The sequence below is a fragment of the Mustela nivalis genome (genome assembly GCF_964662115.1).
Source record: "Mustela nivalis genome assembly, chromosome: 7".
Taxonomy (NCBI): Eukaryota; Metazoa; Chordata; class Mammalia; order Carnivora; family Mustelidae; genus Mustela; species Mustela nivalis.
This window is the reverse complement of record NC_139026.1, coordinates 135,244,902-135,250,901: the sequence shown is the minus strand read 5'-3', so window position 1 is coordinate 135,250,901 and position 6,000 is coordinate 135,244,902.

Here is a 6,000-nt window from a genome sequence, read left to right as displayed (position 1 = left end):
ATTCATTAGGTTCACCTTTTGCTGAATCCCATGTGATCTCTACACAGCAACTGTGATGACCAACCCTCCCGTTTTCCTGGGACTGCAGAGACTTTCAGTGCTGAAGTCAAGACTATGGGTAACTCTATAATTTAATAATACATCTTTCTGTGTGTGTGTGTGTGTGTGTGTGTGTGTGTGTGTGTATGTGTGTGTGTGTGTGTGTGCGTGCACACACTTCGGTGCACATTCACCTGTGCCTGCTCATACACATAATTTTCATGTTCTTCTAGATTTAATTTCACTTTAGAATACAGAATAACAAGCAAATAAGTACATGTCTCTTTTCAAGGTATGGGCTATGGAATGAACTGTGCCATTAAGCTGGTAGTTAGCTGTTTATCAACTCATTTTTTTAAAGGATAAGAAAAAAATCTGACGATGAGTATCAGTATTGAAAAAAAGAAAGAAAGAAAGAAAGATCCCCCAAATAGAGACATCTTATCTTGACTATGGCACAAGTGAACAGTTATTGAAATGGTGCTTCCCTTTTGGCCTTGGTAAATCCATTTTTCCAAGAGTGAATTCATTTTCATCTTGCAAGGCTGACAGACAGAAATTCACACACTGCAACGGGTGGAGGGCATACTCTGAGCCAGGTGGCTCGTCATGTGTAATGAAAGGGATTTTCACCATCTTGTCAATCTCATTTTTTCAAAATATTCATAAAATGGTAGAATTGGCTGTATCTGTTTCTTCAATAGCACGGCAGTGTAAAGCAACTGATGCTGAATTACTCAACTTAAAATTTTTAGACCAAAAAAAGTTTCGAGGGTATAGAAACATTAATTGAATCAATGAAAATCCATGAATCGAGAATGATACTTAAAAAAGAAAAAGCCCTCTTCCCCTGGCTCCCGCAATCAGATGCCATCATTTGAGGCAGTTACTAAGTAAGCTCTTTCCTTTGAAAACATGTATCTAAGAGGGAATATTAAATATTTATTCCACCACTCCAGTTAGACTCTATTACAGAGTATCCAAAACAACCCCACTTGATGAGGAAAAGCTTTATCTCATAGAAGAATGTCATCGACTAAGAGAAAATGAAGGACTGAATTAGATTTTAATCATTGTTGATCCCTAATGAAATTATTGACCCAGCCAAGGACTGTCAAGTAGTGTTAAAAACATTAAGTGCATGATTTATGGGGAATCTGACTTTCGCAGAGCGCCAAAGTAATACCACAAAGATTTCTTTCTAGTCACAGGAGAAAAACATAAGTGTACGGATTTTCATCACCCGAATCCGGTGTGCAAATTTAGCCCTATGAATGGCAGAGCCATCAAATCTCCTGATGTGACACAATGAACTACAAACCATCGCCTATGGCATCTCCTAGCCAAAATGTTTAACAAGAGTCCAGCCAAAGTTTAGACCTAACTTTCAGCATAAGAAAATAGTGTGAATGGAGGAAGTTCAGTGATAGCATCAGAAGGCAGCCAGACAAAATTAAGATGAATCATTCTGTTAAGATCCTTGGTCTGGTCTATTGAACAAGTCAGTGTATAATGGGAAAAAAATTAAGGATGATGCTAGAGTAAAAGAAATCTGAGAACCATAAAAACTAGATTCAATACGTAGGACTCATTAGCTCTAAAGGGTATTATGAGGATAGCTGAGAAATCTGATTGGGGATAGACTATTACATAAGATTAAAATTTTGACTCATAAAGGGAAAGACCACTAGAAACCCAAGATACAAAACAACTTGCAAAGTATTATCTCATTTTAACAAAAAATACATCCATAAGTATAAAGTATCTGAAAGCAAATCAAAAGGATATTAAAGATAATCTCCACTAGTAGGAATATAGAGCTTTTCTTCTCTTAATTTTTGCTTATCTAATTTTCTAGCTTTCTCAAGGTGTTTCTACAGTATTTGGAACAATAAGACATTTCTTTATTAAAAAACTGTAAGAATTACACAGTGAGTGGGATTGTCATGATTCAATGTCCTTAGAGTTTTAGACTGTTCTAGTACCTAGCAGTGATTACTGCAACACTTTTAATCCCTGGTAAGGATTATTAGAGAAGACTTGCTCATCCTCCTTTTGTTTATGCTAATAATATGTCTTCTAAACAAAAGACAGTGATTCTGTTTTAAAGGAAGGAAAGAATTAAGAAAAAAACAGAAAGGCAGGGCGCCTGGGTGGCTCAGTTGGTTAAGCGACTGCCTTCAGCTCAGGTCATGATCCTGGAGTCCTGGGATTGAGTCCCACATCAGGCTCCCTGCTCGGCAGGGAATCTGCTTCTCCTGCTGACCTCTCTCCTCTCATGCTCTCTCTCTCTCTCTCTCTCTCTCTCTCAAATAAATAAATAAATAAATAAAATCTTAAAAAAAAAAAAAAAAGAAAAAACAGAAAAGCAATGAAAGGAAATTTGTGAAGAAGGGAACGGAGAAGGACAGATGTGAGAAATGAAAGAGGAAACACCGGTATCTATTTTCAAGTACTATGATACACCCATGAATGGAGCCTCGTCAGCAGTCCCTACCCCTCCACCTGGTAACTTCTGTCTTCTCAGGTCAGAGCCGTTCTAGCCCTATAAACAATTTCAATTACCTACCCACTCACCTCTTTCTCCCTAGACTGAGAGTAAGGGCTGGTTTTTGAAACCACTGAAACTCAAGAATCTAGCACAACTCCTGGAATAGAATGGATGAGTATATGTCAACTCATTCAGAAGAAATGCTCCAAGAAAACACAAACTAATACTTATAATATTAGAAAGTGCTCTATAGCCACTACTACTACATCTCTATACATCACAGAAATTAAAGAAACACATTCTGAAGTTGATGATATCCAAAACAACCAGAGAGAGAGAATTCCTGCCAAGAAGGCTGAAGACGTCAGGAAATCAGTGTTCCACGGGATCAGCAGATGATTTCAGATATTGTAGCCTTTGCTCTGTTTGCAGACTTAAGATTGCAGATGGCACCTGTGGCGGGAGGGAGGTCTGCTTCCTGGGTATGTGGCATGCATTCCCCAGACTCTTCTAGTATCTCTTCCATCTTACTGGAAGCCAGAGTTGAGTCATAATCGTAGGTCCGGGGCCAGACCTGCATTTCAACTCCTCAGGTCTGCAAACAAAGTCCCTAAACTTGCCAGATTCTTGGCTCCATTATTTAGTAGTTATATGACCTTGAATGCAGATTCCTCGTCCATAAAAGCCCGATACTAGGACTGTGCCCATAACATTGTGTAGAAAGAAAGTGGTTCACCCTGCACAGTGCCTGACACCCAAATTTCCATAATTATCAACTCTTGTTACTATTCTTTTTCTCAGTGAAGGGTTCCACTACGCCCCTAGTTACTCAAGGCTGAGGTTCATCCCAGAGGCCTCCCTGCCCCTCCCACGGGAAATTGGCCACGTCCACAATTAGCATTTATGACTGCTCCATTTTTAGGGAATACAAATGCAAGCAGTGGGCATAAAATACAGGCCTCCCAATATCTAGCCTCCGCCCACTTCTTGGCAGGCTCATGATTTTCACGATTTCCTTTACACTTCCAAAACTTTAGCTTTAAGCCATGGTCATTTGTTTATCTTCTTGAGGATGTGACTTTCGGTGGGAATCTACCTTACTGTTATTTAAAAACATAAAACACTCTTCATCTGCCCCCTTCAGGTAAAGATGACATTTAACAATAATTGAGAAAGTAACTGCTTTCCAAATGACACTCATGATTTAGAAATGTACCCATCAGTGTGTGATTTTTGTTCCTAAAAGCGACTTGTATTGCCTACTGAAACTCCTATCATACTTCAAAAAGTTGGAAACAGAATTTTCATATCTATTTTAAAATCTCTCAGAGTTTCAGTGAATTATTGAAAGTTTTTAAAAATTAAAATGTAACGTGTTGTGATTAATTTACAAGAACTGGTTGATATCAGGGAAGACCTGTAGGCATAATTTTAAGCAAACACCTTCTGTAATTTGTGGATGGGCTGAAGACAAATGGTAAATATAGCCAGAAATCAACCTGTCCTGTGTGAACCTGTCTTGTCTTGAAGTATCTTTTTTAGAGATGACATGAAAAACAAGGCTCCGATTAACCCAAACTTGAGTCCCAACCTTTAAATTATTATCAAACCAAGATTTTTTATTTTTTAGTTTTTTAAAAGATTTTATTTATTTATTTGACAGAGAGAGACACAGTGAGAGAGGGAACACAAGCAAAAGGAGTGGGAGAGGAAGAAACAGGCTCCTTTTGAGCAGGGAGCCCCATGCGGGGCTCAATCCCAGGACCCTGGGATCATGACCTGAGTGGAAGGCAAATGCTCAACTGAGCCACCTAAGTGCCCCAAGCCAAGATTTTTTAAAGTATGAAGCAATTCAAATTATATTCCTTTCACTAAAAATAGCCTGGTGATCACATTAATATATATCTTTCACTAACAATTATATTTTGCTAGAAACAAAAAATATTTTTGTATCAATGAGAGATAAAACAGTTATTTTAAAATATTGTTTACTTTTCCTTTTAAAAAAGTTTCTGTTTGTGTTTTAAAGTTTACATGATATAATACCACAAGAGTGCACATACACATTTACAAATAAATGATTATATATTAGAGATACCAGCCCACAATATTTTTACTAATCAGTGTATATAATTTAAAAAGCTGAGTGCCGTTGTCTTAGATCAATTTTTTTTCTCAAAGCATGGTTTGAGAAACACAGTTGTCAGCATCACCATGGGGCCTAAGCCCAGAAAACCTGACTTTCATCATATAGTTGGGATCTGGAATGTGCATTTTTAACCAGTACCCTTGCTGAAGGCAGTTCATAGTCTACATGTTGAAAAACATGGTGTTGAAGGAAATAAAAAGCATTTTGTGGAGCTAATGATTGCCTATGAATAAGGCAAGTAAGTGATAGCCAGATGCAGTGCCCATAATCAGCTGTCTCCTCGTTCCTCTTAAGGGGAATACTTTGCAAAGTTGACTTCGCTCAAGTGTATAATCCTCCGATCCTCAGGGATGACATTATGTCTGAAAGGATAGCTCGGTAATAATTGTTCATTAAAAAATGTGTTTCGCTGGCATCCATTTACGATCCTAAAAATGTCATTTCAGGTGTTGCGCTATGGGTTAATCATTGTAGGATCATCGGAGGATACACTGATGGAAAGGTTTTGGTAAGGGTGATTTCTTTTGAATTCATCAGAGGGCCCAAGTTTAATAAAGTAGAAAAAGATCAATAAATAAGTAAGTATGTAACTAAACAAATATGTAAAAACTGTAAAGTTCAACTTGAAACCCAAAAATCTGCCATCGTGACCAACACCCTTCGGGGTCCATAGAAATGCTTCTACACTCTCTTTGCTGTGTGTCCTCAAAGAAAAAGTGATCCCATCCAAAAATGGTAAAGGTTTGGGTTATCCTGCTAAGAATACTGGAGGTGAGCAATGCTTCCAAGAGCAAGGAGAAAAGACAAATTGATCACCGCAGCAAATCCCATGAGTGCAATCTAGACTTACCTCACGCGGTACTTGTTTTCCAGGAAGGCTGGCCATCATTTTCTTGCTTTTCCAATACATGCTTCCATAGGTATTCAATGTTTAGCCAATCTCTTCAATGATTGCAACCTGGCAGTGAAAGGACATTTTGCAATATTAAACAATTCATATCACTCAAAGATTGGTAAGTGTGTAGATCTACACAAACCATTCACAAAATCGGATACCAGTGCTTTACACTGATAGCCAGCTATGCCTTGAACACTAACATTAACAAATAATTTATTTATATAAAATGTTCTTAATTTTTCAAAATGTTAAATAAAATTTCAGCTTTATTGAAAATCCTATATTAATTATGAATTTTTCTTTTCTATTTGATGTTATATACAAGGTATTTTAGAATAAAAAGAGCACTTCATAATGATATATATTAAAATAAACTAAAAATTGTCTATATTTGTTTTAATGTACATTATTGATGAAAATATA